Below are 11,745 nucleotides of genomic sequence, written 5' to 3'. Positions count from 1 at the left end.
ACCAAGTCACCAAGACATACACTGATTCCCAGTAACACAGACACACACTTTCACCAAGGATTCCAGACATACACTGACACCAAGTAACAAAGACAGACACTGATACCCAGTAACACAGACACACACTTACACCAAGTAACAAAGACATACAATTACACCAAGTAACACAGACATACACTTACACCAAGTATTTTGACATACACTTACACCAAGTAACAAAGACATACACTTACACCAAGTAACAAAGACATACACTGACACCCAAGAACACCGGCACACACTGTCACCAAGTAACACAGACACACACTTACACCAAGTAACAAAGACATACCCTGACAGGAAGTAACAAAGACACACATTTACACCAAGTAACAAAGACATACACTGACACCAAGTAACAAAGACATACACTTACACCAAGTATTTTGACATACACTGACACCATGTAACAAAGACATACACTGATATCCAGTAACACAGACACACACTTACACCAAGTAACAAAGACATACACTGACACCAAGTCACAAAGACACACACTGACACCAAGTAACAAAGACATACACTGACACCAAGTCACCAAGACATACACTGATTCCCAGTAACACAGAGACACACTTTCACCAAGTATCACAGACATCCACTGACACCAAGTAACAAAGACAGACACTGATACCCAGTAACACAGACACACACTTACACCAAGTAACAAAGACACACTCTTACACCAAGTAACACAGACATACAGTGACACCCAGTAACAAAGACATCCACTGACACCAGGTAACAAAGTCATACACTGACACCCAGGAACACCGGCACACACTGACACCAAGTAACAAAGACACACACTTACACCAAGTAACAAAGACATACCCTGACACGAAGTAACAAAGATATAAAATTACACCAAGTATTTTGACATACACTGACACCAAGTAACAAAGACATACACTGATACCCAGTAACACAGACACACACTTACACCAAGTAACAAAGACATAAACTGACACCAAGTCACAAAGGCACACACTGACACCAAGTAACAAAGACATACACTGAACAAAGTCACAAAGACACACACTGATACCCAGTAACACAGACACACACTTTCACCAAGGAACACAGACATACACTGACACCAAGTAACAAAGACATACACTGATACCCAGTAACACAGACACCCACTTACACCAAGTAACAAAGACATACACTGACACCCAGTAACAAAGACATACACTGACACCCAGTAACACAGACACACACGGACACCAAGTAACAAAGACACACACCTACACCAATTAACATAGACATGCACTGACACCAAGTAACAAAGACATACACTGATACCCATTAACACAGACACACACTTACACCAAGTAACAAAGACACACACCTACACCAAGTAACAAAGACACACACCTACACCAAGTAACAAAGACATACACTGACACCCGGTAACACAGACACACACTGGGCGGCACAGTGGCGCAGTGGTTAGCACTGCAGCCTCACAGCTCCAGAGACCCGGGTTCGATTCTGGGACTGCCTGTGCGGAATTTGCAAGTTCTCCCTGTGTCTGCGTGGGTTTCCTGCGGGTGCTCCGGTTTCCTCCCACATGCCAAAGACATGCAGATTGGTTGGTTAATTGGCCATTATAAATTGCCCCTAGTACAGGTGGGTGGTAGGGAAATATATAGGGACCGGTGGGGATGTTATTGGAATGTGAGATTCGTGTAGGATTAGTATAAATGGGTGGTTGATGGTCGGCACAGTCTCGGTGGGCCGAAGGGCCTGTTTCAGTGCTGTATCTCTAAACTAAACTAAATACTGACACCTAGTGTCACAGACGCACACTGACACCCAGTGACATACACTGATACCAAGTAACAAAGAAATACACATACACCAAGTAACAAAGACACTCACTTACACCAAATATCAAAGACATACACTGACACCAAGTCACAAAGACATACACTGACACCAAGTAACAAAAACATACACTTACACCAAGTAACAAAGACAGACAATTACACCAAGTCACAAACACATACACTGACATCAAGTAACAAAGACATACACTGATACCCAGTAACACAGACACACACTGACACCCAGTTTGAAACACACAATGACCCCCAGTAACACAGACACACACTGACCCCCAGTAACACAGACATACACTGATACCCAGTAACACAGACACACAATTACACCAAGTATCAAAGACATACACTGACACCAAGTCACAAACACATACACTGACATCAAGTAACAAAGACATACACTGATATCCAGTCACACAGACACACACTGACACCCAGTTAGAAACACACACTGACCCCCAGTAACACAGACACACACTGACTCCCAGTAACACAGACATACACTGATGCACAGACACACAATTATACCAAGTATCAAAGACATAGACGGACACCAAGTAACAAAGACATACACTGACAAACAGTAACAAATACATACACTGACACCCAGTAACACAGACACACACGGACACCATGTAACAAAGACACACACTTACACCATGTAACAAAGACATACACTGACACCAAGTAACAAAGACATACACTTACACCAAGTATTTTGACATACACTGACACCAAGTAACAAAGACATACACTGATACCCAGTAACACAGACACACACTGACACCAAGTAACAAAGACAGACACTGATACCCAGTAACACAGACACAAACTTACACCAAGTAACAAAGACATACACTGACACCAAGTCACAAAGACACACACTGACACCAAGTAACAAAGACATACACTGATACCCAGTAACACAGACACACACTGACACCAAGTAACAAAGACAGACACTGATACCCAGTAACACAGACACAAACTTACACCAAGTAACAAAGACATACACTGACACCAAGTCACAAAGACACACACTGACACCAAGTAACAAAGACATACACTGACACCAAGTCACAAAGACATACACTGATACCCAGTAACGCAGACACACACTTTCAACAAGTAACGCAGACATACACTGACACCAAGTAACAAAGACAGACACTGATACCCAGTAACACAGACACACACTTACACCAAGTAACAAAGACATACACTTACACCAATTAACAAAGAAATACACTTACACCAAGTATTTTGACATACACTTATACCAAGTAACAAAGACATACAGTGACACCAGGTAACAAATACATACACTGACACCAAGTCACAAACACATACAATGACACCAAGTAACAAAGACGCACACTTACACCAAGTAACAAAGACATACCCTGACACGAAGTAACAAAGACACACACTTACACCAAGTAACAAAGACATACACTGACACCAAGTAACAAAGACATACACTTACACCAAGTATTTTGACATACACTGACACCAAGTAACAAAGACATACACTGATACCCAGTAACACAGACACACACTTACACCAAGTAACAAAGACATACACTGACACCAAGTCACAAAGACACACACTGACACCAAGTAACAAAGACATACACTGACACGAAGTCACAAAGACATACACTGATACCCAGTAACGCAGACATACACTTTCACCAAGGAACACAGACATACACTGACACCCAGTAACAAAGACATACACTGACACCCAGTAACACAGACAAACACGGACACCAAGTAACAAAGACACACACTTGCACCAAGTAACACAGACACACATTGACACCCAGTAACACACACATACACTGACACCAAGTAACAAAGACAGACCATTACACCAAGTAACAAAGACATACACTTACTCCAAGTATTTTGACATACACTGACACCAAGTCACAATGACATACACTGATACCCAGTAACACAGACACACACTTACACCAAGTAACACAGACATACACTGACACTAAGTAACAAAGACATGCACTGATACCCAGTAACACAGACACACACTTACACCAAGTAACAAAGACAGACACTGATACCCAGTAACACAGACACACACTTACACCAAGTAACAAAGACATACACTGACACCCAGTACCAAAGACATGCACTGACACCCAGTAACACAGACACACACGGTCACCAAGTAAGAAAGACACACACTTACACCAAGTAACACAGACGCACACTGACACCAAGTAACACAAACAAACACACTGACACCAAGTAACACAGACATACACTGACAACAAGTAACAAAGACATACACTGACACCCAGTAACACAGACACACACTGGGCGGCACAGTGGCGCAGTGGTTCGGACCGCAGCCTCACAGCTCCAGGGACCCGGGTTAGATTCTGGGTACTGCGTGTGCGGAGTTTGCAAGTTCTCCCTGTGTCTGCGTGGGTTTCCTCCCGGTGCTCCGGTTTCCTCCCACATGCCAAAGACTTGCAGGTTGATCGGTTAATTGGCAATCATAAATTGCCCCTAGTATAGGTAGGTGGTAGGGAAATATATAGGGATAGGTGGGGATGTGATAGGAATACGGGATTAGTGTAGGATTAGTATAAATGGGTGGTTGATGGTCGGCACAGACTCGGTGGGCCGAAGGGCCTGTTTAAGTGCTGTACCTCTAAACTAAACTAAATACTGACACCTAGTGTCACTGACACCCAGTAACACAAACAAAGACACACTGACCCCCAGTCACACAGAGAAACACTGATACACTGATACCAAGTCACAAAGACATGCACTGATGCCAAGTAACACAGACACACACGGACACCAAGTAACAGAGACATACACTGACACCAAGTAACAAAGACATACACTTACACCAAGTAACACAGACATACAATGACACCAAGTAACAAAGACAGACAATTACACCAAGTAACAAAGACATACACTTACACCAAGTATTCTGACATACACTGACACCAAGTAACAAAGACATACACTGATACCCAGTAACACAGACACACACTTGCACCAAGTAACAAAGACGTACACTGACGCCAAGTCACAAAGACATACACTGATACCCAGTAACACAGACACACATTTACACCAAGTAACACAGACATACACTGACACCAAGTAACAAAGACATGCACTGATACCCAGTAACACAGACGCACACTTACACCAAGTAACAAAGACATGCACTGATACCCAGTAACACAGACACACACTTACACCAAGTAACAAAGACAGACACTGATACCCAGTAACACAGACACACACTGACACCAAGAAACAAAGACATACACTGACACAAAGTAACAAAGACATACACTGACACCCAGTAACACAGACACACACGGACACCAAGTAACAAAGACACACATTTGCACCAAGTAACACAGACACACACTGACACCCAGTAACACAGACATACACTGACACCAAGTAACAAAGACAGACAATTACACCGAGTAACAAAGACATACACTTACGCCAAGTATTTTGACATACACTGACACCAATTAACAAAGACATACACTAATACCAAGTAACACAGACACACACTGACACCAAGTAACAAAGACATACACTGACACCAAGTCACAAAGACACACACTGACACCCAGTAACAAACACTACACTGACATCAAGTCACAAAGGCATACACTGATACCCAGTAACACAGACACACACTTACACCAAGTAACACAGACATACATTGAAACCAAGTAACAAAGACATACACTAATACCCAGTAACACAGACACACACTTACACCAAGTAACAAAGACAGACATTGATACCCAGTAACACAGACACACACTTACACCAAGTAACAAAGACATACACTGACACCCAGTAACAAAGACATACACTGACACCCAGTAACACAGACACACACGGACACCAAGTAACAAAGACACACACTTACACCAAGTAACACAGACACACACTGACACCCAGTAACAAAGACACACTCTTACACCAAGTAACACAGACATACACTGACACCAAGTAACAAAGACATACACTGACACCCAGTAACACAGACACACACGGACACCAAGTAACAAAGACAAACACTGACACCCAGTAACAAAGACATACACTGACACCAAGTCACAAAGACATACACTGATACCCAGTAACACAGACACACTCTTACAACAATTAACACAGACACACACTTACACCCAGTAACAAAGACATACACTGACACCAAGTAACACAGACACACACGGACACCAAGTAACAAAGACTCACACTTACACCAAGTAACACAGACACACGCTGACACCCAGTAACAAAGACACACACTTACAACAAGTAACAGAGACATACACTGACACCAAGTAACAAAGACATACACTGACACGCAGTAACACACACACACACGGACACCAAGTAACAAAGACACACACTTACACCAAGTAACACAGACACACACTGACACCCAGTAACAAAAACAAACACACTGACACCAAGTAACACAGACGTACACTGACACCAAGTAACAAAGACATACACTGATACCCAGTAACACAGACACACACTGACACCAAGTAACAAAGACAGACACTGATACCCAGTAACACAGACACACACTTCCACCAAGTAACACAGACACAAACTTACACCAAGTAACAAAGACATCCACTGATAGCCAGTAACACAGACACACACATACACCAAGTAACAAAGACATACACTGACACCAAGTCACAAAGACACACACTGACACCCAGTAACAAAGACATACACTGACACCAAGTCACAAAGACATACACTGATACCCAGTAACACAGACACACACTTACACCAAGTAACAAAGATATGCACTGACACCCAGTAACAAAGACATACACTGGCACCCAGTAACACAGACACACACGGACACCAAGTAAAAAAGACACACACTTACACCTAGTAACACAGACACACACTGACACCCTGTAACACAGACACACACTGGCACCCAGTAACAAAGTCATGCACTGATACCAAGTCACAAAGTCATACACTGATACCCAGTAACACAGACACACACTGACCCCCAGTGACACAGACATACACTGACACCAAGTCACAAAGACACACACTGACACCCAGTAACAAAAACATACACTGACACCAAGTCACAAAGACATACACTGATACACAGACACACACTTACACCAAGTAACACAGACATACACTGACACCAAGTAACAAAGACATACACTGATACCCAGTATCACAGACACACACTTACACCAAGTAACAAAGACATACACTGAAACCAAGTCACAAAGACACACACAGACACCCAGTAACAAAGACATACACTGATACCAAGTCACAAAGACATACACTGAAACCCAGTAACACAGACACACACTGACACCCAGTAACAAAGACACACACTGATACCAAGTCACAAAGACATACACCGATACCCAGTAACACAGACACACACTGACACCCAGTTACAAAGACATACACTGATACCAAGTCACAAAGACATACACTGATACCCAGTAACACAGACACACACTGACACCAAGTAACAAAGACATACACTGACACCAAGTAACAAAGACATACACTTACACCAAGTAACAAAGACACACACTTGCACCAAGTAACACAGACATACACTGACACCAAGTAACAAAGACATACACTGACACCAAGTAACAAAGACATACACTTGCACCAAGTAACAAAGACAGACAATTACACCAAGTAACAATGACATACACTTACACCAAGTATTTTGACATACACTGACACCAAGTAACAAAGACATACACTGATACCCAGTAACACAGACACACACTTACACCAAGTAACAAAGACATACACTGACACCAAGTCACAAAGACACACACTGACACCCGGTAACAAAGACATCGACTGACACCAATTCACAAAGACATACAATGATACCCAGTAACACAGACACACACTTACACCAAGTAACAAAGACATACACTGACACCAAGTAACAAAGACATACACTGATACCCAGTAACACAGACACACACTTACACCAAGTAACAAAGACAGACACTGATACCCAGTAACACAGACATAAGCTTACACCAAGTAACAAAGACATACACTGACACCCAGTAACAAAGACATACACTGATAACAACTCACAAAGACATACACTGATACCCAGTAACAAAGACATAGACTGACACCAATTCACAAAGACATACAATGATACCCAGTAACACAGACACACACTTACACCAAGTAACACAGACATACACTGAAACCAAGTAGCAAAGACATACACTGATACCCAGTAACACAGACACACACTTACACCAAGTAACAAAGACATACACTGACACCAAGTCTCAAAGACATACACTGATACCCAGTAACACAGACACACACTTACACCAAGTAACACAGACATACACTGACACCAAGTAACAAAGACATACACTGATACCCAGTAACACAGACACACACTGACATCAAGTAACAAAGACATACACTGACACAAAGTAACAAAGACATACACTGACAACCAGTAACACAGACACACACGGACACCAAGTAACAAAGACACACATTTGCACCAAGTAACACAGACACACACTGACACCCAGTAACACAGACATACACTGACACCAAGTAACAAAGACAGACAATTACACCTAGTAACAAAGACATACACTTACACCAAGTATTCTGACATACACTGACACCAATTAACAAAGACATACACTAATACCCAGTAACACAGACACACACTGACACCAAGTAACAAAGACGTACACTGACACCAAGCCACAAAGACACACACTGACACCCAGTAACAAACACTACACTGACATCAAGTCACAAAGGCATACACTGATACCCAGTAACACAGACACACACTTACACCAAGTAACACAGACATACATTGAAACCAAGTAACAAAGACATACACTAATACCCAGTAACACAGACACACACTTACACCAAGTAACAAAGACAGACATTGATACTCAGTAACACAGACAGACACTTACACCAAGTAACAAAGACATACAATGACACCCAGTAACAAAGACATACACTGACACCCAGTAACACAGACACACGCGGACACCAAGTAACAAAGACACACACTTACACCAAGTAACACAGACACACACTGACACCCAGTAACAAAGACACACTCTTACACCAAGTAACACAGACATACACTGACACCAAGTAACAAAGACATACACTGACACCCAGTAACACAGACACACACGGACACCAAGTAACAAAGACAAACACTGACACCCAGTAACAAAGACATACACTGACACCAAGTCACAAAGACATACACTGATACCCAGTAACACAGACACACTCTTACAACAATTAACACAGACACACACTTACACCCAGTAAAAAAAGACATACACTGACACCCAGTAACACAGACACACACGGACACCAAGTAACAAAGACTCACACTTACACCAAGTAACACAGACACACGCTGACACCCAGTAACAAAGACACACACTTACAACAAGTAACAGAGACATACACTGACACCAAGTAACAAAGACATACACTGACACGCAGTAACACACACACACACGGACACCAAGTAACAAAGACACACACTTACACCAAGTAACACAGACACACACTGACACCCAGTAACAAAAACAAACACACTGACACCAAGTAACACAGACGTACACTGACACCAAGTAACAAAGACATACACTGATACCCAGTAACACAGACACACACTGACACCAAGTAACAAAGACAGACACTGATACCCAGTAACACAGACACACACTTACACCAAGTAACACAGACACACACTTACACCAAGTAACAAAGACATCCACTGATACCCAGTAACACAGACACACACATACACCAAGTAACAAAGACATACACTGACACCAAGTCACAAAGACACACACTGACACCCAGTAACAAAGACATACACTGACACCAAGTCACAAAGACATACACTGATACCCAGTAACACAGACACACACTTACACCAAGTAACAAAGATATGCACTGACACCCAGTAACAAAGACATACACTGGCACCCAGTAACACAGATACACACGGACACCAAGTAAAAAAGACACACACTTACACCTAGTAACACAGACACACACTGACACCCAGTAACACAGACACACACTGGCACCCAGTAACAAAGTCATGCACTGATACCAAGTCACAAAGTCATACACTGATACCCAGTAACACAGACACACACTGACCCCCAGTAACACAGACATACACTGACACCAAGTCACAAAGACACACACTGACACCCAGTAACAGAAACATACACTGACACCAAGTCACAAAGACATACACTGATACACAGACACACACTTACACCAAGTAACACACACATACACTGACACCAAGTAACAAAGACATACACTGATACCCAGTATCACAGACACACACTTACACCAAGTAACAAAGACATACACTGAAACCAAGTCACAAAGACACACACAGACACCCAGTAACAAAGACATACACTGATACCAAGTCACAAAGACATACACTGATACCCAGTAACACAGACACACACTGACACCCAGTAACAAAGACACACACTGATACCAAGTCACAAAGACATACACCGATACCCAGTAACACGGACACACACTGACACCCAGTTACAAAGACATACACTGATACCAAGTCACAAAGACATACACTGATACCCAGTAACACAGACACACACTGACACCAAGTAACAAAGACATACACTGACACCAAGTAACAAAGACATACACTTACACCAAGTAACAAAGACACACACTTGCACCAAGTAACACAGACATACACTGACACCAAGTAACAAAGACATACACTGACACCAAGTAACAAAGACATACACTTGCACCAAGTAACAAAGACAGACAATTACACCAAGTAACAATGACATACACTTACACCAAGTATTTTGACATACACTGACACCAAGTAACAAAGACATACACTGATACCCAGTAACACAGACACACACTTACACCAAGTAACAAAGACATACACTGACACCAAGTCACAAAGACACACACTGACACCCGGTAACAAAGACATCGACTGACACCAATTCACAAAGACATACAATGATACCCAGTAACACAGACACACACTTACACCAAGTAACAAAGACATACACTGACACCAAGTAACAAAGACATACACTGATACCCAGTGACACAGACACACACTTACACCAAGTAACAAAGACAGACACTGATACCCAGTAACACAGACATAAGCTTACACCAAGTAACAAAGACATACACTGACACCCAGTAACAAAGACATACACTGATAACAACTCACAAAGACATACACTGATACCCAGTAACAAAGACATAGACTGACACCAATTCACAAAGACATACAATGATGCCCAGTAACACAGACACACACTTACACCAAGTAACACAGACATACACTGAAACCAAGTAACAAAGACATACACTGATACCCAGTGACACAGACACACACTTACACCAAGTAACAAAGACATACACTGACACCAAGTCTCAAAGACATACACTTATACCCAGTAACACAGACACACACTTACACCAAGTAACACAGACATACACTGACACCAAGTAACAAAGACTTACACTGATACCCAGTAACACAGACACACACTGACATCAAGTAACAAAGACATACACTGACACAAAGTAACAAAGACATACACTGACACCCAGTAACACAGACACACACGGACACCAAGTAACAAAGACACACATTTGCACCAAGTAACACAGACACACACTGACACCCAGTAACAAACACTACACTGACATCAAGTCACAAAGGCATACA

The sequence above is a fragment of the Heterodontus francisci genome, unplaced genomic scaffold (assembly GCF_036365525.1).
Source record: "Heterodontus francisci isolate sHetFra1 unplaced genomic scaffold, sHetFra1.hap1 HAP1_SCAFFOLD_99, whole genome shotgun sequence".
Taxonomy (NCBI): Eukaryota; Metazoa; Chordata; class Chondrichthyes; order Heterodontiformes; family Heterodontidae; genus Heterodontus; species Heterodontus francisci.
This window is presented reverse-complemented; position numbering follows the sequence as displayed.